Source organism: Lithobates pipiens, unplaced genomic scaffold (assembly GCF_037356315.1).
Source record: "Lithobates pipiens isolate NorthernLeopardFrog02 unplaced genomic scaffold, aLitPip1_a1.2 Scaffold_19, whole genome shotgun sequence".
NCBI classification, from domain to species: domain Eukaryota; kingdom Metazoa; phylum Chordata; class Amphibia; order Anura; family Ranidae; genus Lithobates; species Lithobates pipiens.
The window spans coordinates 532,614,935-532,641,411 of NW_027507764.1; the positions used below are offsets into that span (position 1 = coordinate 532,614,935).

Below are 26,477 nucleotides of genomic sequence, written 5' to 3' on the forward strand. Positions count from 1 at the left end.
GCGCCCATTCTGACAACAGGTACGCGTGCGTGCACAAACACGCATTTGGACACACGGTCACGCATGTGTGTCTGCAGAGACATTTGTGCGTGTTTTGGTTGTTCTGGATTGACGCACGCGCACAGGTATGTGCCTGGAGACAGCAGCTGGCATTCACAGATGTCTTTCCTGACAGTGTCGTTCCAAGTTCGACAGCAGAACACATTTGCAGGCAACAAGTATCTGCCACATTTGAAGTGGAATCAAATGGTATTTCTATATACCTGACAAGACCAGCTAGGTATAATCATGGCAATTACCACACTCACAGGACCCTCTCAGTACTGAGGAGATAGCTTCTTGATGAACACCAAAGAGATGATTGCAAAGTCTAAAAGTTGAAAGCTATCTGATTTAATTCTGGGCAGGTATACAATTTATATATGTTATTATCAACCAATCACTGCATAGAACATGGGAGTGATTTAATACAGGGGTGTACATTTCATATCAATACATATCATTACTGTAGCACTGACCCCCGAAGGAGCTGCTGGTTTGAGTGGGCTTACCATTACCCTTTTCTCCTCGATTTACGTCTAAAGGTTTCCCGTGGTAGATGGCCCATTAACTTTAGAGACTGACGACAGATTTACATAAAGGGATTTTTATTTGCAAAAAACTTAGTTAACCACTTCAATACAGGGCACTTAAACACCTTCCTGCCCAGACCAATTTTGAGCTTTCAGCGCTGTCGCACTTTGAATGACAATTGCGCGGTCATGCTACACTGTAACCAAATGAAATTTTTATAATTTTTTTCCCTCAAATAGAGCTTTCTTTTGGTGGTATTTGATCACCTCTATGGTTTTTATTTTTTGCGCTACAAATAAAAAAATACCGAATATTTTGAAAAAAAAAAAAATGTTTTTTTGTTTCAGTTTCAAAACTTTGTAAATAAGTACGTTTTCTCCTTCACTGATGGGCACTGATGGAGCTACACTGATGGGCACTGATAAGGCGGCACTGATGGGCACCAATGATGTGGCACCAATGAAGTGGCACTGATGAGGTGGCATTGATGGACACTGATATGTGGCACTGATGGGCGACACGGATGGACACTGATGGGTGGCACAAATTGGCCCTGATAGCTGGCACGGATTGGCATGGATGGGCGGCACAGATGGGCATGGATAGGTGGCACAGATGGGCATGGATAGGCGGCACAGATGGACATGGGTGGGCACTGATAGGCGGCACAGGTGCACAGGTGGGCACCGATAGGCGGCACAGGTGGGCACCGATAGGTGGCACAGATGGGAACTCATAGGCGGCACAGGTGGGCACTCATAGGTGGCATTGGTGTTATACTGTACTAATGGATGCCAATCAGTGCCAAACAATAATGCATGCCAATCAGTGATGCCCATTGTGGGCACTGATTGGCATCCATTATGGGCACTGATTGGCATCCATTGTGCTGACTGGCATCCCTGGTGGTCTAGGGAGGATTACCTTTTCCCTGGTAGTCTGGTGGCGTCCCTGGTGGTCCAGTGTGGGCATCCTCGGGGGGGGCTGTGCTGATAATCGATCAGCACAGACCTCCCCTGTCAGAGGAGCAGCCGATCGGCTCTCCTCTACTCGCGTCTGACAGACGCGAGTGAGGAAAAGCCGATCACCGGCTCTTCCCATTTACACTGTGATCAGCCGTGATTGGACACGGCTGATCACGTGGTAAAGAGTCTCCGTCGGAGACTCTTTACCGAGATCGTAGTTGCCGGGTGTCAGACTGACACCCCGCAACAACGATCGCCGCGATGCGCGCCCCCGTCATATGACGTCCGATCAGGATTATGAAACCACTTTGCCACCGTCAATTGCCTATAGGGCGGGCGGCAAGTGGTTAAGGAACCGTCTCTTTAAAATAGGATCTGAGGGTTAGGAGGAAAGTCCAAGTACTCTTATGCCGCGTACACGCGATCAGACTATCCGGCGGACTTAGTCTGGCGGACAAACCACCAGAAAGTCCGCCAGACTTTCCGAACGAGCTTACCTGCCCATACACGACCGTACTTTTTCTGGTGGACTAGGTCCGCCGGACTATGGTGGAAGTCCGCCGTACTTTTGAAATGAACGGACTTGCCCACACACGGAGGAAAGTCCGTTCATTTTGAACGCGGCTCCAGGTAGCCAATGTCGGCGCCTTCGGCGGCGAGATTGGCACTTCGCTGGTCCCCTCACCTGGTAAGGACTTAAAGGGGAAGCCCTACGCCGAAAAAATGGCATGGGGTTCCCCCGAGGTCCATATAAGACCCATATCTGAGCACGCAGCCCGGTCGGTCAGGAAAGGGGGTGGGGATGAGCGAGCACCCCCCTCCTGAGCCGTACCAGGCCACGTGCCCTCAACATGGGGGGTGCTTTGGGGAAGGGGGGCCACGCGGCCCCCCCCCTCCCCAAAGCACCTTGTCCCCATGTTGATGAGGACAAGGGCCTCTTCCCGACAACCCTGGCCGTTGGTTGTCGGGGTCTGCGGGCGGGGGGCTTATCGGAATCTGGGAATCCCCTTTAATAAGGGGCCCCCAGATACCAGCCCCCCACCCTATGTGAATGAGTATGGGGTACAATGTACCCCTACCCATTCACCTGTGAAAATTTTTTAAATAAAACACAACACACAAGGGTTAAAAATAATTTATTGCACAGCTCCGGGTCTTCTTCTGTCTTGGGGGGTCTTCTCGCCAGACTCCTCTGCTATCTTCTGTTCTTTTGCTAGCTCATTTACTACGGTAGCGGAGGAGCCCAGATTTCTTCTTCGTCGCCACCTGGGGGTCTTGTCCCCCAGGTCGGTTCTTCTTGCCGGGCCTCAGCTCCTTCTTCCAGCTCTTTTACTGACGGTGGCCCGGTCTTCTGTCGCAGCTGTCTTCGCCATCTTCTGTTCTTCTTCCTAGAGATGTTGACTCATCACTGTCTCTGGTCGTAATGACAGGGACGAGTTGCGCGGCGACTTATATAGGGACAATGGGCGGGGTCACTGGGTGATGTCCCCGCCCATTATTATGTCACAGTCCCAGCAAGTCCGTTCATTTCAAAGTACTAGTACACACATGGCCGGATTGGAGTCCAGCAGACAATTTTTGAGTCAAAACTACTTTCTAAGTCCGCCAGACTTTTGGGGGAAAAAGTCCGCCGGAGCCCACACACGGGCGGGTTGTCCAGCGGACTCTGGTCCGCTGGACCAAGTCCGCCGGATAGTTTGATCATGTGTACGTGGCATTAGTGTCAAAGTCAATAACGAAGGACTTGCTTACTTCGACTAAATCCAGAGAATAGCCATTCACAACTGGATGTTCGCTCAAGTTGGATAATCCCTCTCTCACAAGGCCTAGCAGCCAACAAGGTGCTTAAATCAGAAACAAGTCTCTGCCACAGGCGTTGTTGTAGAACATTTAAGAAACTAAAACTTGTAGAACACTCGTGTGATAACTGGATCTTTCAGCCAGTTTGGCGATACCCACAAGATTGGATTCACTTAGGTACTTCAGCCCCACCAGGCTCTTGCTAACAAGCCAACCCGTAAGTAGCCTTCTTCTGAAGAGCCCTCCCCTGTATAGCTACGAAGTTGCTGGGCCGCCCCACGACCGGAGACAGTACCGGACCACCTCAGAATCCTTTCCTTAGTTTACTTGTTTCGGGCTAGCCAGCCCCGAGACATAAAGTCGGGTGGATCCGCACCCCAGGCCATAGCCTTCCTAGGGGCTGGTCAGAAGGACCAGGACCACGGAGTCAGAACATACTTCTGGACCTGAACCCCGAACCACGTGACATCCCCTTCTTAAGTACCCTCTCCCAGAAAGCACAGCAAGAATGACACTCCCACTGGGCGGGCTCCGAGAGAAAGTAACCTTAAAGCACCCAACCAGACTGTGGTTCCAGGCCAGGCTGAAAACCCTAGAGTCCAGTCAGACTGATGCTGAGGTCCAAATTTGGAACAATTATACCCAAACCAAACTGCAGTTCAGGTGTATCATTAACTTTCAAAACATATAGCGCGTGCTCTTCGAACATATCATCAATACTCAAATGCCCAACCCCTTAAACATGGCTGACAATAGCAACCATAGTAACCATGCCATCTGTTTCCATGACTCATAGTCATGCCTTTTGTGTTCCCCTATACACAGGACAATGTCCCAGACAGTCTTACCACAAAAGCTTTATATAGAAAGATGCTATGCTAAGCTATATTTTCTTATATGTATGCTTTATAGAAAAACCTGCTACAAATGCTGAAAAACAGAACTACATGACTTAAGTCTGAATATACAAGTTAAGATATATGAACTTATATGGCTCTGTAGCTGCACAAAATGGAGCCACTTCTGTTCAGTCATATTACTACAATCCCCTCTTTTGGACACAAAGGTCACAAAGGTGACAAAGGTGACTGACCTACCTGCATTGTGACACACACATAACAAACTCAAAGCAGGCACACAGAAATAATGCCAGGAGCAAAATCACTACAACACACACAGCAATATCCCTAATCTAGGAAAATTGAAACCAAACAATCCCATGTTACCCAGGGGGCTCCTAAGCAGTTATTTAGCCTTTTCGTCATGTCAATACCCCCTTAGGTTCTGGAGGGGAACCATGGCCAGGTCATGTCCTTTTCCAAAAACAATGACCTGGCATAACGGTGTTTGAGGGGGCATTTAGGATGAACACCAGCCTTGAGCAAGTGACTTTCCTCACTGTCCCTGAAAATTCCCATTATCGGAACAAGTAACACCATCCCCTCTATGTCTAATGAGTGTGTTATTAGTGGTGTTATCGGTTGAGCCACAAATAACCTTAAAGCCCCCCCCAGAACACAGAGGCTGGTGGATGACATATGAACCAATATGTATATAGTACAGTGCTCATGCCAGCATCCCTCAAAACATTATCTAACAGCTGCAGATTCAAGCCCTCCTACACACTGAAGTGGTTGAGCAAGTCCCAGGCACACTGCAACAACAATCCCAATATGCCCCCAACCCTCACCTGGACCACCTTCTAAACATGTGAAAATAGAAAACAACAAACATGTAATCTCAGCTGAATAGCAATTGTCCATAGAGTGCAAAAGGGAGGAAGGGGCCTGACAGTCCATGAAAACAGCCGAGCACTGGCATTAAATGATCGGCAGAAATGCACACAGACTTTCCTGGCCTGCTTCAAGACATCCTGTAAGCCCGGGTACCTGCCCAAGAATCGCTGCACCACCAGACTAAGGACGTGAGCCACACAGGGCACATGGGTCAGTTGTCCCTGTCGGAGGGTGGAGAGGAGGTTGGTGGCATTGTTGCAAACCACCATTCCTGACTTAAGCTGGCGTGGCGTAAACCACCTCTCGGCCTGCCCCTGCAGAGCTGACAAAATATCTGCCCCAGTGTGGCTCCTGTCCCCCAAACAAACCAACGCAAGCCTGGCATGGCATCGTTTTGCCTGTGTACTTGCGTAGCCCCTTGAACGCCTACGGAGCACCGCTGGTTCCGAGGACAGAGCAATGGAAGAGGCCATGGAGGAAGAAGAAGAGGAGGGGGTGGAGGAGAGAGGTGTGTCACAACCAGTAGTAGCATTTTGGAGGCATGGTGGTGGAACAATCTCCAACACTACTGTACCTTGTCCTGCATCCTTCCCAGCTGCCAGAAGAGTGACCCAATGGGGCGTGAAAGACAGGTAGCGTCCCTGCCTATGCCTGCTGGACCGTGAGTCAGCGGTAATATGCACCTTACCGCTGACCGCTCTGTCCAGTGAGGCAAGGACATTGCCTTCCACATGCCGATAGAGAGCCGGAATCGCCTTCCGTGAGAAAAAGTGCCGTTTGGGGACCTGCCACTGAGGAACCGCACATTGCACAAACTCATGGAAGGGGGCCGAGTCTACCAACTGAAAAGGCAGCAGTTGAAGTGCTAGCAATTTAGCCAAGCTAGCATTCAACCGCTGGGCATGTGGATGGCTGGGAGTGAACTTCTTTCTACGGTCCAGCAGCTGGGGCAGGGAAATTTGCCTGCTACAATCGGATGTGGGTGTACTGCTAGCAGAGTGCCCGCAAGCACTTGGCTGTGACACACCTAATTCTACACCTTCATTCCTCTCAGTGCAGGTTTCAGAGAGGACTGAAGGTCTAGTGGGGTTGGAGATCTCAGCTGATGAGGAGCTAGGAGAGGTCCGCTTTGTTCTTTGGTGTGGGTCTTTAAGGTGCGCTTGGCAACGAGCTGCATGGCAGGTCAACATATGTATGGTCAAGCATGTGGTGAACAAGCGGCTGATGTTTTGGCCACGCGAGATACGCTTGAGACATATGTTGCAAATAGCAGCGGTGCGATCTGATGCACTCATCTCAAAAAAGGCACACACGAAAGAACTTTTAGAATAACATGCAGAGGCAGCGCCCTGCACAGGCGGAGCTCTGCGGTGTGATTCAGTCGGTGTGCTACCCCTAAGCTGGCCCCCAGAGGGCATCCTGCCTCATTGGAGATGTGCCTCCTCCTCCTCTCTCCTACCATCCACCCACGTGGAGTCAGTGACCTCATCATCCCCTCCCTCTTCATCACTGGAGCAAACCTGGCAGTATGCTGCAGCTTGTGGAACATGACTGCCAGATTGTCCTTCTTGAGCATTCCCTCTCTCTGCGCTCACGCTACTGCCTTCCTCTAGCTGAGTATCATCATCAGAGCCTACAAAACACTGGGCATCCTCCTGGAGCATGTACCCAACACTGTGCTCAAACAGTTCGGGGAACTCCTCAGGAGGTCATGGTGGGTCTAGGGAAGGAGTGACTGATGATGACATTGAGACAAGGGAAGAGGATACGTTGGCAGATGCTTTGCTAGTACCCTGAGCCTGGGTGAGAGGATGAGGAGGATGAAGAGGGCTTGGTCATCCACTCTACCAAGTCTTCCGCATGATGCGGCTCAACACGTCCAGCTGCCAAAAATAAGGACAAGCGTGTTCCATGGCCATGTGCTGATGACGATGCACCGCGTCCACGACCAGCACTGTTGTCTCGAGCCTGCTTGCCCTCTTTTATTGGCTCGTGCCTGTCTGCCTCTCCTTGTTGGCCTCCCAGACATGGTAATGGCCTGCAGGGAGACGGGAAAACCAGCAATTGGGTAGTGTAATTTGTGCTGGAGGCACACAACACCCACTAACTCCTGCAGATGCCTGTATGATAGAACATCAGCAATAAAGGGTAGATACAGGTGTATACTGTGCTATGCTGGAGGCACACAACACCCACTAACTCTTGCAGATGGCTCAATTTGAGAACAGCAATAAAGGGTAGATACAGGTGTATACTGTGCTGGAGGCACACAACACCAACTAACTCCTGCAGATGGCTGTATTAGAGAACACCAGCAATAAAGGGTAGATACAGGTGTATATTGTGCTGTGCTGGAGGCACAAAACACCCACTAACTCCTGCAGATGCCTTTATTATAGAACACCAGCAATAAAGGGTAGATACAGGTGTATACTGTGCTGGAGGCACACAACACCCACTAACTACTGCAGATGCCTTTATTATAGAACACCGGCAATAAAGGGTAAATACAGGTGTATACTGTGCTGGAGGCACAAAACATCCACTAACTCCTACAGATTCCTTTATTATAGAACAAAAGCAATAAAGGGTAGATACAGGTGTATACTGTGCTGTGGGCACACAACACCCACTAACTCCTGCAGATGGCTGTATTAGAGAACAGCAATAAAGGGTAGATACAGGTGTATACTGCGCTGGAGGCACACAACACCAACTAACTCCTGCAGATGGCTGTATTAGAGAACACCAGCAATAAAGGGTAGATACAGGTGTATATTGTGCTGTGCTGGAGGCACACAACACCCACTAACTCCTGCAGATGCCTTTATTATACAACACCAGCAATTAAAGGGTAGATACAGGTGTATACTGTGCTGAACTGGAGGCACACAACACCCACTAACTACTGCAGATGCCTTTATTATAGAACACCAGCAATTAAAGGGTAGATACAGGTGTATACTGTGCTGTGCTGGAGGCACACAACACCCATTAATTCCTGCAGATGGCTCTATTAGAGAACAGTAATAAAAGGTAGATACAGGTGTATACTGCACTGGAAGCACACAACACCCACTAACTCCTGCAGATGGCTCTATTAGAGAACAGCAATAAAGGGTAGATACAGGTTTATACTGCGCTGAAGTTACACAACACCCACTAACTCCTACAGATGCCGCAACACTACACAAGGCCGCTGCGCTGACAGCCTTATATAGTGTGGGGCGTGTACTAAACAGCCTGAGCTATAATTGGCCACAGGCATCCTGCTTGTGGCCAATTATGGCTCTCCTTGCTGCCCGCGCTGTGATTGGCCAAGCATGCGGGGTCACAGTGCATGCTTGGCCAATCATGAGCCAGCAATGCACTGCGATGGCGCAGTGCATTGTGGGCCATGAGCGCCACACGAATTTGCCACGAATGACCCACAGAGTTCTGGCTCCGCCGAACGGGCGAACAGCCGTTGTTCGAGTTGAACATGCGTTCGACTCGAACACTGAGTTCATCCCTAGTCCCCAAAACACACATGTCCCCAAATAATAAAAACACATGTCCCCAATAATAAAAACACATGTCCCACTAAAATCACATGTCTCAATGATTATCTGCACACATGTGCATGATCACCTGCACACATCTGTATATGATCATTTGCGTACATATGTCCGTGATCACGCAAATCAATTATTACACACTTAACAGAATTTTTTTTACCAAAGATATGTAGCAGAATAAATTTTAGCTTACATTTATGACAAAATTAAATTTTATTGGATTTCTTTTAAAATAGAAAGAAGAAAATATAGTTTTTTCCCAAATGTACACTATTTTTTCGCTTATATCGCAAACAATAAAAAGTGGAGCCGTGAATAAATACCTCCAAAATAAAGCTCTATTTGTGCAAACAAAATGATGAAAATTTTATTTGGGTACAGCGTAGCATGACCGCGCAATTGTCATTGAAAGTGCGAGAGCGCTGAAAGCTGAAAATTGGGCTGGGAAGGAAGGGGGTGAAAGTACCCTGTATTGTAGTGGTTAAAATCAACATTTAAAAATCCCCAATCATTGTTAATACAGCTTAAAACACAATTAAAACCATTTGCACAAATATAGCACATTTTCTGTTATCAGAAAAGAAACACCCCTTAACCTCAATAATGTAAGGATAGACAACTACAACTAAAACAGTTCTTAAAGTCAGACTCTAACCAAAATAATCAAGATACCCTATACATAAATTGAAATGCTACTTTTAAAAATTTGTTTCTGATCAGATTCCTCAAAAAAACATTTGGTACCAGCACATACATGTAATTTATCAGTGACATGTCACATTCCCCTTTTAATGTTCCCAAGTAACCATGCAGTGGGTATAGGCTAAATACGTGCCCAACACATTTCATGAATAGACTGGCGGTAGTTGCAACATTTTAACAATAAACATGTACTTTTATAGATAACTTTTCTGAATCAAATCCTTCTTTAACATTCATTCTCCACCTCAGCAAGTCTCTCTGACTTGCTAACTATGGAATGCAAATATAGCAGTGTGCTTTCCACAAGAGTGGTGGTAAAGTCCTGGTCGGTGGTTTGATCCCCTCTTCCACCTGAAGCAAAATAGCAGATCTCTGGGAGCGGATATGTACCTCCATGCATTGTGCGAAACAATACTTTGGACAGGAGGAATCACTCAAAGCCCTTGTACACACGGTCGGAGATTCCGACCCAATTTTCCAACTTGTTGGAAATATTTTCCGACAAACTGGTCCGATCGGACATACTTCGATCATGTGTAGAGAATTTTGATCGGACAAAGTGCCACGCATGCTCAGATCAAATTCCTACACCAAAGCTATTGGCTACTAGCGTGAACGTAGTCCCGTCGTAACGAAATAACGGCATCACGTTCTGAACGATCGGATTTTCGGACAACTTGGTCCGACCGTGTGTATGCAACAGTTTTTCGGACATAATCCGTCGGACAAAATCCGTCGGACAAAATACGACGGATTTGGTTGGCAAATGTCCGACCGTGTGTACAAGGGCAAATAGTAACTTGCCCCGTCAAATCCGTGATTCAATCCTCTTAAAGCACCACACACAGATGAGTACCCTACTCTGTCCCTCTTACCTGTCCACTTTAGCAACGCTCTGTCTTGGCAAGATCATAGGACATATATCAACTACCCAACAATTCATCTGAATTCTTCTTTTATTAATAATTATTACTTTTTTTTTTTTTTCATATGTTTATGGTATTCTGGGTTTATTATCACTTGATATTGTCAATATAAATCTTTTGTGGTGTCTGCCTTAGTTTTACATAGTGAAACTTTTTTCACTATTATTTTCATTTGAATTTAAATACTTTTTATTTTTTTATATAATTAAATATCACTAGTTTATTCATTCATAGCGATTTCTGTGAGACAATTGCCTTAGTTTTCTCTTTTGAGAATCTTTTTGCTATCATTCATCATTTATTAGTGCTGCACTTTTTTTCACTATAGTATTTCTGAGTTCTTGTATTGACTTTAGTGCTAGCTGCTTCTATCCACCTATTTCATAGCTAATATTCATTATACTGTTTTAGTGCCGCGTTAATTTTTTGTAGTATAAAAAACAAAAAGGTTAAGTGTTTCTCTCTATTAACAACAACTTTTGTCTACCTAGGTGTCTGTCTTATGAAACTGCGAACAGCAGCGACCCCAAGGATCGCCACTGATCACAGTCCACAAACAGTCCATAAAACAAGGACAATCGTGGGAGACGTGTTTAAACATGTTCTCCCACCGATGAGCTCCACTCACTGAGAATCCTCACTGATCGACATAAAAATGGTCAGTCCATAAAGCTGGGACCCCAGCGCTTCACTGGTGATCCGCACCAGAATTCACACCCACAAACTCATCAGCTCAGAGGTGGAGAATCGGGGAGCGAAGAGGCAATCTAGGGGAATCCAAGGGGGAAGGAGGAAGATTTATAACCTCCCTCTACCTCATTCAGATACCCAAAACAGTACCCATGTCCCCCTTTAAGTGTACCAAGCAGTGACATTTTATCACTGCCCAATAAACTGACATCTCAGTGTTTCTGTGAATCTTTGGTACTGTAATCCTGCAAAGTCCCACAAGATCCCAGCATCAGGGGCTGCTCATTGCACAAGGTGGGGTGCTTTCAACAAGGGTTCTAAATGTAAGAAAAAAGAGAAAGTGCATGGAAATAAAATAACGAGCTGGCTGCACACCCCTAAATATTCTAAAAAGAATAAAAGGACAGGTTCCCCTTGGGGTTTTCAGGCAGCGACAAGAAGCAGAAATAAATTTGTAAAAATATATTTATTTTATTAGTTCAAAGGCTTAATCGCCGTCATAAATTTAAAATACGGACTCTGGTATATGTTATTACAGCATATTGATGGGTAAAGGATATATGCAACATTTGGTACAAAGATAGTTACAGGAACAGTTTACAAATAAATCCTTGGAAAACAGCGCTGTCCAAAAAATTGCTCAATCGTTCAAAAAAAGGCCTAAGCCAGTGAGGCAAGCTCTAAAATTAATAATAAATTAATTACTGACAATAAACTAAATATAAGTTCTTGCTGCAACACAATGTGAGATACCCACAATAAACACAAGCCAAAAAATAAAGCTGCGCTAAAACTTATAAAATGAAAAAACTAAAGAAATGATATTGTGACATATTAAATCCTAGTATCACATACTAAACAATGTGTATAACCAAAAATTGTGCAAAAATTATTCAAAATTAAAACACATAAAAAGTCCAGGGGGAAGAGAAACGCAAATAAATAAATAAATTCAGTCCATTGAAGTGTCTCTTTAAAACACCCTTTAGATGTATAGCAGGTGCGCCCAAAGAGAGAGTTCTATCCATCACCGAATTCAGTAAGGCTTACCAGCTGACAAGATCTCTTTTTAGGGAGATCATACAGGCTTGAAAACAAAACGATCACTCCTGATCTCTCCAATGGGTTCTGCTGGCGTCTCCAACTCTTCTGACTTCTTGTTAGAGCGTAGATTTCCAGCTGAGTACAAGCGTGTATATAACCACGAGCCGGCCGGCTCTCTCCTGTTTACACTGCCCGCCCTTCCTGGTCAACGGGGAATGGCGGTGACGTCAGCACGCCGCTCACCCTACGTCGTTTCGTCAAAAATGACTTCTTCCTGGGGTAGGGTGAGCGGCGTGCTGACGTCACCGCCATTCCTCGTTGACCAGGAAGGGCGGGCAGTGTAAACAGGAGAGAGCTGGCCGGCTCGTGGTTATATACACGCTTGTACTCAGCTGGAAATCTACGCTCTAACAAGAAGTCAGAAGAGTTGGAGATGCCAGCAGAACCCATTGGAGAGATCAGGAGTGATCGTTTTGTTTTCAAGCCTGTATGATCTCCCTAAAAAGAGATCTTGTCAGCTGGTAAGCCTTACTGAATTCGGTGGTGGATAGAACTCTCTCTTTGGGCGCACCTGCTATACATCTAAAGGGTGTTTTAAAGAGTCACTTCAATGGACTGAATTTATTTATTTCTTTGCGTTTCTCTTCCCCCTGGACTTTTTATGTGTTTTAATTTTGAATAATTTTTGCACAATTTTTGGTTATACACATTGTTTAGTATGTGATACTAGGATTTAATATGTCACAATATCATTTCTTTAGTTTTTTCACTTTATAAGTTTTAGCGCAGCTTTATTTTTTGGCTACAGTTTACAAATACATCAATATTTCAAAAGCTACAAATAGCACCCATGCTACCCCAATGCATTTCGACCTCCAGGGTCTTCTTCAGGGGGGGGGGGGACAAAACCCAAGCAGAAGGGGTGATTATATTGTATATTCTGCAAATAGTCAACTGTCTGTCTGACTGTGTCAGTTTTTTCAAATTTTTTATTTATTTATTTATTTATTTATTTTTTCCTCCACAACCTACACATTTTGGTTTGTTCGCACCACTTGTTAATCATTTACGAATAATAGTAACACCACTTCACAATAACGATAATCATCATACTGGTGACTCCACAGTTTTTTACTAAATTGCTTTTGTATAAACATATAATATTTGGGCAACTAAGCATTACTTTTCTTCCACTTTCTATTTCTTATTCTTATTTATATTCATATATGCACCTATATAATAGTACAATATTGTAACACAACATTTTATCTATTCACTTAGAATATCTTGACGTGGAACACTTAATTTATATTTTATTATATTTCATTATTTTTAGGTGTGGCCACCTAGGGTGTGCCAAGAACCTCCTCTTCTGTTCCTCTGGTTCCCCTGGATTAACTCCAGATACTGTCAATTCTTGCAAGTCAGCGATCGATGCCCCTGTGAAGTCATTTTCCTCTCCCCCCCCCTTCTTTCCCCCAGTTTGGTGGGTGGATGAAGTGGGTTAGAACAGCAGGGCAGCGGTACCAGGATGACCCTTCGAGAGAAGGCACTAATTTCTTTTTCAGATTTTAATAAAAGTCTCTGGTTGAACAGTAACGGTTTGGTGGAACTGGTAAATATTACTGAAATAAGGTATAATAATTAGCTAATTTGTAGGCTAAAAAACTTTTTTATTGAAAGTCTTTTTTTCTTTTGACTATTTGCAGAATATACAATATAATCACCCCTTCTGCTTGGGTTTTGTCCCCCCCCCGAAGAAGACCCTGTAGGTCGAAATGCATTGGGGTAGCATGGGTGCTATTTGTAGCTTTTGAAATATTGATGTATTTGTAAACTGTTCCTGTAACTATCTTTGTACCAAATGTTGCATATATCCTTTACCCATCGATATGCTGTAATAACATATACCAGAGTCCGTATTTTAAATTTATGACGGCGATTAAGCCTTTGAACTAATAAAATAAATATATTTTTACAAATTTATTTCTGCTTCTTGTCGCTGCCTGAAAACCCCAAGGGGAACCCGTCCTTTCATTCTTTCAACAAGGGTTCTAGCCTCCTCACCAGCTCTCTCTCTCTTTTTACCCTTGGTTGAACCTTCTCCTGTACAAGCAGTTGTGGGTGCTCCCCCGAAGCCTTGGTCTCACAGTCCTCCTCCCCCACATCAGATATGTCTGGTGTAGTAGAGGCACCATGTCCCGATGCCACCTGGGAACCAGTCCCCACCACCCTCTTTACCTGTGCCTGTTGCCGAACAGCGATCTGCACATTTTACCGACCCACCTATACTGACTCATTATAACTTCAGCAAACAACAATAAACAAACAAACGAACAGACAGGGTAAGTCTACACAAAAATCCTTATTTTAACAAATGTTAAACCTTGGTCTGTGACATTTCGGTCTGGAAAATTTTAACTTCCTTATTTTAAACAAAAATCTTTCTGTGTTAATTTACTGCTTAAAACCTCCTGTCTCGACTGTCCTTAAAAATCGTTCCTTAACCACTTCCCACCCGGCCAATGCTTATATACGGCCGGGTGGGAGCCGTCTACTCCTGATAGGACGTTCAGGAACGTCCTTCAGGAGTAGCGGGATCGCGCGCGCGTGCGCCCGCGCAGCGGCGCGATCCCGATGTGCTCGTGTCACCCGGACACGGCACATCTCAGATCAGCAGGAGGGCTCTGTGATTGGCCCTCCTGATCACATGACGGCCGTGTCCAATCACGGCCGTCATGTGATGTAAACAAACAGCCGGTTGCTAGGCAATCGGCTCTCCTCTCCTCACACGGAAGTCACCGCTGAGGAGAGGAGAGCAGAACGCTGCAGCCGGCTGATGATCAGTGAGTATGGGCTGCTTTTTACAGCTTTTTACTCACTGATCATCAGTGTAGTGTAAACACACAACACACCACACAGTACAAACACAGTCCCCACATATGTCCCCAAAACACACATGTCCCCAAAACATACATGTCCCCAAATAATAAAAACACATGTCCCTAATAATAAAAACATGTCCCCCACATATGTCCCACTAAAATCACATGTCCCAATGATTATCTGCACACATATGTACGTGATCACCTGCACACATATGTACATGATCATTTGCGTACATATGTCCGTGATCACACAAACCAATTATTATACACTTAACGGAATTTTTTTTACCAAAAACATGTAGCAGAATACATTTTGGCTTAAATTTATGACAAAATTTGATTTTATTGGATTTCTTTTCAAATAGAAAAAAGAAAATATTGTTTTTTTTCCAAATTTCCGCAATTTTTGCGCTTATATCGCAAAAAAAAAAAAAACAGAGTCGTGAATAAATAACACCAAAATAAAGCTCTATTTGTGCGAACAAAATGATAACAATTTCATTTGGGTACAGTGTAGCATGACCGCGCAATTGTCACTGAAAGCGCTAGAGCGCTGAAAGCTGAAAATTGGTCTGGGAAGGAAGGGGGTGAAAGTGCCCTGTATTGTAGTGGTTAAAGATACTTCATAATCAATAAATACATGAAAACGAATATCTCCACATTGCTACAGCAAACATAAAAAAATCCTTTAAAGGTTGGTATGCAATGCTGGTAAAATGTCCCAAACATGCAACGTCTCCTTTAAATATCAAACAGCTCAGACTGTCACTTCCCATTTTCAAAAGCTATTTTTCTCTTCTTTTTTTTTTTCCCTTTCTCAATGTGTCAGTTTTAAGACAGCTCCTGCCAGTTCAGAACAATGCATTGAAAAAACCTTGTATAATGCAAACCTTCTTTAATAAATATCTCAATTCTCTCTTTACCTTCTCAGCTTCAGTGTTTTTAATTTTTTTTTAATCTAACTATCCTTCAAACTGTAAAAATCTATTTTGTGACTGCTATTGATTTACCAAACCTAGTTTATTGTAAAAAAAATGTCAAAGTAAAGCAGGCTGGCTATAAAACCAAATCTTTATTCAATAATAATTAAAGGGACACTAAAGGTTTGTGTTTAAAAAAAAAAAAAAAAAAAACATATCACACTTACCTCCACTGTGCAGCTCGTTTTGCACAGAGTGGCCCCAAAACTCTTCTTCTGGGGTCCCTCTGCGGCTCTCTTTGCTCCTCCCAGCACCAGATAACCCCCTGGGAGAAGCGCTCTCCTGGTGGTTACCTTGCAGGAGTGCTCCAGAGTCCAGCATTCGGCATCCATAGATGCTGAATGCAGGACTTGGCCCTCTCCCTGGCAGCCACGTCATTGGATTTGATTGACAGCAGTGGGAGCCAATGGCTGCGCTGCTATCAATCTATCCAATCAAGACCTGAGAACCCCTTGCACAGACAGAGAGCGCATCCCCGTGGAACAAGTTCAAGGGTTCAGGTAAGTAAAATGGGGGCCGGTCACGGACAGGTGTTTTTTCATCTTAATGCATAGGAGGTGAAAATACATGAACCTTTAGTGTCCCTTTTAAAGTGAAACTTCACCCAAAAGGGGAGGTTTTTTTTTTCCTCCCTCCCTCCTCTACCACATTTGGCATAAACATTTTTGTAGGGGGGAGTGTGTATCACCTCCCTCTCTTCACATGCAGCTTTCTGGGACATGTCAAAGGTCCCAGATGGCTGTGAGACCATTCAGAATGTGTGGCATGTAGTAGAAAGCCAGCTATGAAGCCACAAGTTGTCACAGCTGGTTTCTTACACTAAAGATGCTGGCACCTGGGGCCTGAAGGTTAGTGAAGAACTAGCCCAGATGAGATCGGTGCTGGATCCCCAGACAGGTAAGGGTCGTTTTTTTTTTCTTTTTCTTTTTCTAGAGTGAAGAACCACTTTAAGCTCTTTTAAAATAGCAATACCCGGGGGGGGCGTGGTCTGGTGCTACATGGAGTAGGACGCGTTGTGTAGGAGCTCCGCTCGAGGCCTATCCTTTTATCCGATCCTGAGAACTTTTTTGCCAGCTTTGGATGTCACATCGGCCCGGGGCAACCCTGCCATCCACTATGTCACCCTCTAAGCGCTCAGGTGCCGCTGCCAAGCTGGATAAATATCGCCGCGACGAGCGCGGCCCTCCCGAGGAAGATGGCGCCGGCCCGTGCCCTGAGGCAGACGACCATCCTGCAAGCGATACCGCCCGCGTGCTAGAGGCTATCGCCCTCTGTCAATCGACCCTCACCTCCAGGATTGAAGAAGTGAAGGTCGACATATCCTTAATTAGACAGGACATGCACAAACTCCGGGAGCGGGTGTCAGAGACTGAGCGGCGGGTCGGCCAGGTAGAAGATGGCCTACATCCTCTCCAGGTCACCACTGAGCAACTACAGTACCAGCTGAACAATATCCTCTCCAAACAGGACGATATGGAGAACCGTCTCCGGAGGTGCAATCTTCGTTTTGTGGGTCTGCCTGAGAGATGTGAGGGTGCTGATCCCCCCACTTATCTTGAGAATCTCCTAATTCGGACTTATGGTCGTGAGGCGTTCTCCTCCTCATTCGTGGTGGAGCGCGCCCATCGTCTTGCTGCCAAGCCGCCTCCGGCGGGGGCCCCGCCTCGGACCCTCATCGCCAAGTTTCTTAATTACCGCGATCGTGACACTATCCTTCGGCTTACCCGGGAGCGGGGCAACATACCGATCGACAACGGGACCGTGGCGGTGTACCCGGATTTCTCTGCGGAGGTGCAGAAAAAGAGGGCTAAGTTTATTGAGGCGAAGCGCCAACTCCGCGTGCTCCACCTGCCATATGCAATGCTTTTTCCGGCCCGTCTCCGTGTGACCAGCGAAGGCAAAGCACACTTCTTTGAAGATTCGCAGGCTGTCTTTTCCTGGCTGGAGCGCCGTGGGGGGGCCGGCCCGGCCTGATCCCTGCTACATGCTATTTGGAACGACCGTTCATACCGACCTTGTTTGAACCCTGGACTATACACGCCGTTGGGACATGTGAGTGAGCTACCTGTGCCCCCCTTTGTTGCCCTTGCCCTTCCTCTCCCGGTGCTCCTCTTGGCTTTTCAGCGCTTCTGCACTCCTGTGCGGGTGCAGCATGCCACAATCTGACATTGTCTAACACGAACCGTTTGTGCATGCCTCGAGCGGTTCCTGCCTGCACGTCTGATGTGGGTCTGGTTGATCCCTCCTGTGACTGTTGTATGCCCTTCAGTTTGTTCGCCCCTCTTGCTGTGGCTGATTCCAGGACGCTGGCGTGTATGCCGCGATTGCCCAGCACCCCTAAGCTTCAGTTTCCCTGGCCGGCCTCTGCCCCTCTGCCATCGGAGGAGGTTGGAGCATTGAACCTGCTTAGTCGGTCCAGAGTTAATGCAGTATTTCTGTTTATTATTTTTCTGTGCATTTTGCTGTCTTACATTATTGTTTGCAACTGGTTTATCGCTATGCTGTATATTGTATTTTTGCCCTCCCGACGGTGCCTACCCATGTCGCCAGGCGTCTCTGTGGCGTTTGCGCTCTCCCCTGCTATGCGCCATGTTGGCGATGGCTCCGGATGGCTGGAGCAGGGTCCGCACTGGATGGGATGGACTTTTATAAGAGTATGTGTGTTTATGGTACTGGGGGGATATTCCTGTTGTTACGGCATCTACCTATGTTATGGCGTCTCTTAAACTTCTGACATGGAATGTCAGAGGTCTGGGTGACAGGGCTAAGAGGGCCGCAATTTTGTCCCATGTTAAGTCCCAAAGGGCGGACGTCTCGATCTTGGTGGAGACCCACCTGGCGGGACAGAAACAGTTGTGCCTTAAAAAACCGTGGGTGGGCTGGCTGTACCAGGCTCCGCACACCACGAACTCCCGGGGGGTCGCGGTCTTGGTTGCCAAGACTGTCCAATTCCGGCTGCATTCCTTGCAGTCGGACCCCCAGGGACGCTTCCTATTTCTATATGCCACTATTGGGGGCTTGGAGCTTCTCATTCTCGCATTTTATATTCCCCCACCCTTTGCCTTTGCAGCACTGCAGCAAGGTGTCGCATTTATGGCTCGCTACCCCCTGGTACCGGCTGTCTGGGCGGGGGAATTTTAACATGGTTGTGAGCCCCTCACTTGACCGGCTGAGCCCCCTTGTCTCCTCGCCCCCGCCTTCGGGTATCACGCGGTTTGGGAGGTTTATAGCGGAGTTCGCCCTCACGGACACGTGGAGACACAGACACCCTACGTCGACTCATTTTTCATGCTACACACCCTCTAGATCGGCCCTGTCCCGCATTGACCTCATACTACTCTCGCCCCATCTCCTTCCCCACCTTCTTGACGTAGGATTTGAGGCTAGGGTACTATCCGACCACTCCCCCTACTGGATCAAGTTGCGGCTGCCAACACCCCCTGGTCCTCGAGACTGGAAACTCAACCCTTTCTGGCTCAATGTCTTGCCAGACTTGGATTCTGTCCAGCGTGAGTGGGAACATTTCTTCCACATAAACGCCGGCTCCACGTCGTTCGGTTCCGTCTGGGAGGCCTTCAAGATGCATGCCCGCATGATCCTCACCATGCGCATATCAAGACATAAGGCTTCCTCTAAGCGCCTGCTGAGGCAGGCGGAGGAGCGAGTGCGTGCTCTTGAGGTGGCCTTTCAGGCTGATCCTTCGGTGACTAACGCCTCTTTGTTGAAATTGCAGGTTAGGCTCACAGACCAACTTCATCATGAGAAGGCCAAGCAGGGTATTTTTTTCAACAAACAACGCCTGTATGAACAAGGCGAAAGTGCGGGCAAGTTGTTGGCCTACATGGCCCATCTTGACCATCGGCCTCCAGTGGTGGTGTCCCTGAGAACTGTGTCTGGTGCGGTGGTTGTGGACCCCGACCTGGTGGCGGAGGAGTTTGGGTCCTTTTACTCGGGCCTGTACTCCTCCGCTGCATGTTACACCCAGGACGAACTTACCACTTTTCTTGGTGATGTTCCTTTCCCCTCCCTCACCCCTTCGCAAAAAGCTCAACTTGAGACTCCTATCACTACTGACTGTATTATGGAAGCCCTGTCGCAGCTCCCAACGTCCAAGACCCCCGGCTCTGACGGTTTGCCTCTGGAGTTTTACACTCAATTCAGCGAAATTTTAATCCCCCAATTGGCTAAACTGTACTCGCATATATTCGACACCGGCATTCTCCCCAGATCTATGGGCGGGGCCCGCATAGTCCTCATACCCAAACCCGGCAAAGACCCGCAATTACCCGACTCATACCGACCCATATCCTTACTCCAACTGGACGTTAAAATTCTGGCCAAAGTCCTCGCCCTACGACTAAACAAAATGATCCACTCCCTGATACATCCGGACCAGACTGGGTTCATGCCCCAAAATAGCAATACCCATGTTGCTACACAGCGCAACATAGGAATTGTTTACCATCAAAAATTGTATTACTACAGAATAACTGGATTATATAAGTACCCTGCTAAGTTATTCAGTGCACTAAAAAGAATATTTCTCCAAGCATATGTATGTTTGTATTGCACTTAAAGTGTTACTAAACCCAGTAATACGAAAATAGTTCCTGTGCATTAAAGTGAAAAAACTTCTGTCACTGAGCCGCCCCCCAAGCCCCTCCGTTTTAGCCCCTGTACACACGGTCGGAGATTTCCACAACCAAATCCGTCGGATTTTGCCCATCGGATTTTGTCCGTCCGATCTTGTTGCATACACACGGTCAGACAAAGTTGGCGAAAAAATCCGATCTTTCAGAACGTGATGGCGTAATTTCGTTACGATGGGACTACATTCAGGCTAGTAGCCAATAGCTTTGATGTAGGAATTTGATCTGAGCATGCGTGGCACTTGGTCCGATCAAAATTCTCTACACATGATCGGAGTATGTCCGATCAGCCCAGTTGGTCGGGAAATATTTCCAACATGTTGAAAAATTGGGTTCGACGGATATTCCGACGGAATCAGTCCGATGCATACCACACACTGTCGGATTATCATGGTCCGATAGGACACATTCCGACGGATTCTCCGACCATGTGTACAAGGGCTTACTCACCTGAGCCTGTTCGCTCCCCTGCCGGAGATGCGCTCTACATCTCTGGCTTAGGTTCTAGGCTCTTGATTGGATAGATTGATAGCAGCGCAGCCATTGGCTGGGGGTGGGGCTGAGTCTGGCATTCTGTGTCTATCGCTGCAAGGTAACCCCCAGGGAGAGCGCTTCTCCTAGTGGGTTTACCGATGCCGGGAGGAGCCACAACAGCTGCTGGGGGACCCCAGAAGAGGCAGATCAGGACAACTCAGTGCAAAACGAACTGTACCGTATTAGTAAGTATGATATGTTTGTTATTTAAAAAACAAAACAAAAATAAGGGTTTACAATCACTTTAAGTTCTACAGTGAGTATAACAAACATGTTATGCTGCATATACAGACTGATTTTACTGTTGTGGGGTTAGTAACACTTTAAATACTGTGGCTTGATCTATACATTCAGTATTGTGAGAGATTAAAAACAAAAGTTCTTGGCGCACAAATGGAAAAAACCTTTTGTAGAGAACGCTTTATCCAAATATTAGGTTAATTGTTGTCTCATAGAGGGTCTATAATTAGTCTCAATGTGCAGCTGCTAGACCACTTTGGACATGGTGGAAGAAAGCAGAAATTGAACCATCACAAGAACAGCGCATCAGAGAGACTCATAGTCTGATGTGAAAAGCATAAAAACAATTTATTAAAATGAAAAAGAAAAAAACTCAATAAAAGACGTCTGATCCTCCAGGGATCTTAAAACCTTTACATCAGTCAATCACGACAATAAAACAACAGTTGCTTGATGATAAATTAACCCTGGGATCTTCTACTCGTAACTTTGAGATGTTGGTAAAAACAGGGCTGTGTTGCTAGTGTAGTCTATTGTACACGTAGATTGAATGATTGTGGGTGATTATCTCCCAGAGGCAGGGGGAACCAGTGAAGTTCGTATATAGGTGTAAATAAATGGTTGGAACTGAGTTCCCAAAAGACACTCACTTTTGTTAATGGCTGGACTGTAGGGCTGGGGCGCCGTCACGCTGAGCTGGAGGAGTGGAAGAAAAAGGGTCAATCCTGCTCCCTGTGCTCCGGGACGGAGGTGCAGTAAGCGCTGAAGGATGTTAATCCAAGTTGGACACAAGGTGGCGTCCACCTTGTGTGTTGGAGAGGCTTGGAGCGCAGCGCTTCGCTTGCCCGAACGGTTGCGGGTCACTATTGGTCACGTGGAAGGCTCCGTAGCGAGGGGGGTTGTCATGCCGACCGGCCTGCTAACATGTTTCGCGCACATGCGCTTTATCAAAGCTCTTTAAATACTGTGGCTTGATCTATACATTCAGTATTGTGAGAGAAACAATGTTTCTTTTTTCATACATCAACAAGATGTCAATATCATCTGAATGTTCAAATTAATGTGGAACTTCAGTTTTAAGTACTCTTAACCCCCTGACATGCCACATTTGGCATGTAATTTTTTTGGAGGGGCAGTCGGTACCTAGTTTTGACAGGCTCCCAGCTGCCATTTGTGCCACCTGGGCGACTCAAGTGGAAGTTCTCCTCTCCCCCTCCCTCCCTGCAATCTTCTGGGACACGTCACATGTCCCAGAAGATTGTCCGGCCATTGAGAAGGCACAGCGAGATGTGCACACCCGGTAGTGAAGCCGCAAGCTGTCCCAGCCGGGTGCTCACACTTGTGATGCCGGTGTTGGAAAAAAAGCTTGACCTGTGAAAAGTCTCGACCACGTCAATTCCTGTGCGGCTACATGACTAAACAGCTGTTCATGCAGCTTCATCGTGCATGAGTGGCTTCACCGCGCCTATACCGCACATGCACAGACACTATTTGTGGTCCAGAAAAATTATAGACTCAAGAGGTGGGAGGAGGCGGTGTACGTTGCTTAATTAGGTCATCGGCAGCACCGCTTCCATCCCCGCCCCACCCCTAAAACTCCCCTAGCCTGCTCTGGAGAAGGGGAACGGGCCCTGTGCATAATAGCACTGTGTCTATGTATGAGAGGTCGAGGAAAAACAGAGCTGTGCCTGTGGGAGGGGCCAAGCCTTTGCATAGAAGACATTCCTCATTAATATGAGCATCCACACTGCATGATTTACATAATGCGAAGGGCTGTGTAATCTGTTCAGGAACGAAAACAGCAGCCAGCTGCCTGACACACGAAACCTCTGCTTACACAAATCTATTTGTGCACAGCCCTGCAAAATACATATATGGGAGGTCAAGGAAAATTATAGAGCAGTGTCTGTGATCTCTGCCAAGTTCTGGGGGCTGGATTGCCTCCGCTGCTTTTCCTCCAATCGTGGCCAAAGAAGCTAAGTGCAAGTTTACCTGTAGCCCACATACTGGAGAATTGTACACCATCATCATGGCATCCCAGGACCGGGTCCGCCGAGGGCAGAGCGTATGTGTGACCTGCTTTGAGGTCACTGGTGGCTTAGGGAGAAGGAGAGGGCCCCTGGGTGGACGTGGGAGAAGGAGAGGGCACCTGGGTGGACGTGGGAGAAGGAGAGGGCTCCTGACTGGATGTGGGAGAAGGAGAGGGCTCCTGGGTGGATGGGGGAGAAGCAGAGGACCCCTGAGTGGCCGGGGGAGAAGCAGAGGACCCCTGAGTGGCTGGGGGAGAAGGAGCGGACCCCTGGGTGGCCAGGGAAGAAAGAGAGGGTGCCTGGGTGGACGTGGGAGAAGGAGAGGGCTCCTGGGTGGCTGGGGGAGAAGGAGAGGGCTCCTGGGTGGTCGGTGGAGAAGGAGAGGGCTCCTGGGTGGACGTAGGAGAAATAGAGGGCTCCTGGGTGGATGTGGGAGAAGGAGAGAGCCCCTGGCTGGCCTTGGGAGAAGGAGAGGACCTCTGGGTGGCTGGGAGAAAAGCAGAGGACCCCTGGTTGGCTGGGGGAAAAGTAGAGGACCTCTGGGTGGCCAGGGGAGAAGGAGAGGACCCCTGGGTGGCCAGGGAGAAGGATAGGCCATCTGGGTGTTCGGAGGAGGAGAGGGCCCCCGGGTGGCCATTCAGTCATGAAGAGGGCCCCTGGGTGGACGTTTGGAGGAGGAGAGGACACCAGGGTGTTTAGAGTAAGATGGGGCCCCCAAGGTGAATGGGGGAGGAGGAAAGGGCCATGGGAGGAGAGGGCTCCTGGGTGGACGTGGGAGAAGGAGAGGGTTCCTGGGTGAACGTGGGAGAAGGAGAGGACCCCTAGGTGGCCGGGGGAGAATAAGAGGGCACCTGGGTGTTTGGAGGAAGAGAGGGCCCCTGGGTGGTCATTTAGTGAAGAAGAAGACCCCTGGGTGGATGTTAGGAGGAGGAGATGGCACCTGGGTGTTTAGAGTAAGAGAGGGCCCCCAAGGTGAATGGGGAGGAGGAAAGGGCCCCCGGGGTGGTTGGCAGAAAAGGAGTGAGCCCCTGGCTGTTTGGTGGAAAAGGTGATGGCCCCAGGGTTGGCAAAAATTGTAAGAGGTGGTCCTTGGGTGGTTGGAGGACGAGAGAATGTCACCCTTCTTCCCCGAGGACAGGCACCCCCTTATTCCCTGAGGACAGGGACAACCTTCTTCCCTGGGGACAGAGTCCCCCTTCTCCCCCGGGGTCAGGAACGCCTTCTTCCCTGGAGGACAGGGACATCCTTCTTCCCCGAGGACAAGGACTCCCTTCTCTCCTGGGGACAGAGTCCCCCCTTCTCCCCTAGGGACAGGGACATTATCTCAATGGTGACAGGGACCTCTTTCTCACATGGGTCAGGAACTTCATCTCCCCTGGGGAAAGGGACCCCCATCTCCCCTAGGGATGGATACCCATGTCCCCTGGGGATGGGGAACCCATCTTGCCTATGGACAGGACCCCCATCTCCCCTGGCAACAGGGACTTGGTCTCACCTAGGGACCCCATCTTCCCTGGGGACCAGGATCCCACCTCCCCTAAGAACAGGAACTTGATCACCCTGAGTGTGCTAACCTCAATGCCCTGCCTGCCATGTGTTCTGTATAAGAGCCCTCCTGTGACAACTCTTATTAGGATTTCACCCCACTGTGTGCTCCCCCTACATCGATACATGGATTTGCTCCCACTACACAACTGCCCCCTCTGGTTTAAAGTGTTTAACCTCCCATGATAAGTTTTCTTAGGCCCCTTTCACACTAATGTTCCGATCGGGTCCGTCTGCCTGTTTTTCAGATGGACCCGATCAGACATCCATAGCTTTCTATGGAGCGGTGAATGTCAGCAGACACGTGTCTTGTTGCAGGCATGATCAGTCGATTGATGGCAGGAAGAATCGGTCAATTGATCATAGGAAGGATCATTAGATTGCAGGAAGCCTTGGTAAATAGCTCTTAGAAAGCATTGGTCGGTCGAAAAAAGGATCAAAGGATGATCAGTCGATTGAAGGAAGGATCAAGCGATTGCAGGATGCATTGGTCGATCTAAAAATGTAGCAAAGAATTTGTTGATCAAAGAAAGGATCAAGTGATTGCAGAAAGGATCAATCGTTTGATCGTAAGAAGCATTGGTCGATCGAAAAAAGGATCAATAGATCGGTTGATCAAAGGAAGGATCAAGCAATCGCAGGAAGTATGAGTAGATCAATCACAGGAAGCATCAGTCGATCGATCGCAGGAGGGATTGGTCGATTGATCAACAAATGCTTTTTGGGATCAAACAAAGGATTGGTTGATCAAAGGAAGGATCAGGGGATCGAAAGAAGTATTGGTTGATCAATTTCAGGATCAAAATGATTCGTTAATTGCAGGAAGGATCGGTTGGTCAATCGCAGGAAGGATACGTCGATTGGTTTCAGGAAGGATCAGTCTATCGATTGCAGGAAGCACCAGTTGATCAAAACGATCAATCGAAGGTAGGATCAATCAATCAAAGGAAAGATTGGTCAGTCGATCCCAGGAAGGATCGGTCAGTTGATCGCATAAAGGATTCACATGACGAATGATCAGTTGATCGATCGATAGAAGGATTAGTCGAAGAAAGGATTGTTCGGTCAATTGCCGGAAGGATCGGTCGGTCAATCACAGGAAGGCTCAGTCAATCGGTTGCAGGAAGGATTGGTGTATAAATCGCAGGAAGCACCGGTTGATCAAAAGAAGGATCAAAGGATCGATCAAAGGTAGGATCAAGTTGATCACTCAATCAAAGGAAAGATCGGTGAGTGGATCACAGATCAATCAAAATGAGGAAGGATTGATAGAAGGATTAGTCGAAGGAAGGATTGGTCTGTCGATTGCAGGAAGGATCGGTGGGTCGATTTTTTAACCCTTGTGAAAGCAATAAAGTTGATTACAAAAAAGTTTTGAATAAAATAAATAAAAGTAAATGTATTATGTGCATTTCCCTCGATTCTAACATGTAAACGCGGAGGCATATATAAGTTGCGCACAAATATTTAAATGGTGATTGCATCACACGTGAGGTATCACCGTGAACATCAGAGCAAGAGCAATAATTCTAACAACCGGACCTCCTGTGTGACTGGTAAAGGTTTTTGCAACAACCACAATTTTATTCCTCTGCTAAAAAAAAGGATATCATGTTTG

The 26,477-nt window shown here is 47.2% G+C and overlaps 1 protein-coding gene across 3 annotated transcripts in view; it reads left to right on the forward strand.

The window, feature by feature from the left end:
• SMTNL1 (smoothelin like 1) overlaps positions 1-26,477 on the forward strand; it is a 482,219-nt gene that overhangs the window by 387,677 nt on the left and 68,065 nt on the right. The gene's annotated exons all lie outside the window — the stretch shown is intronic.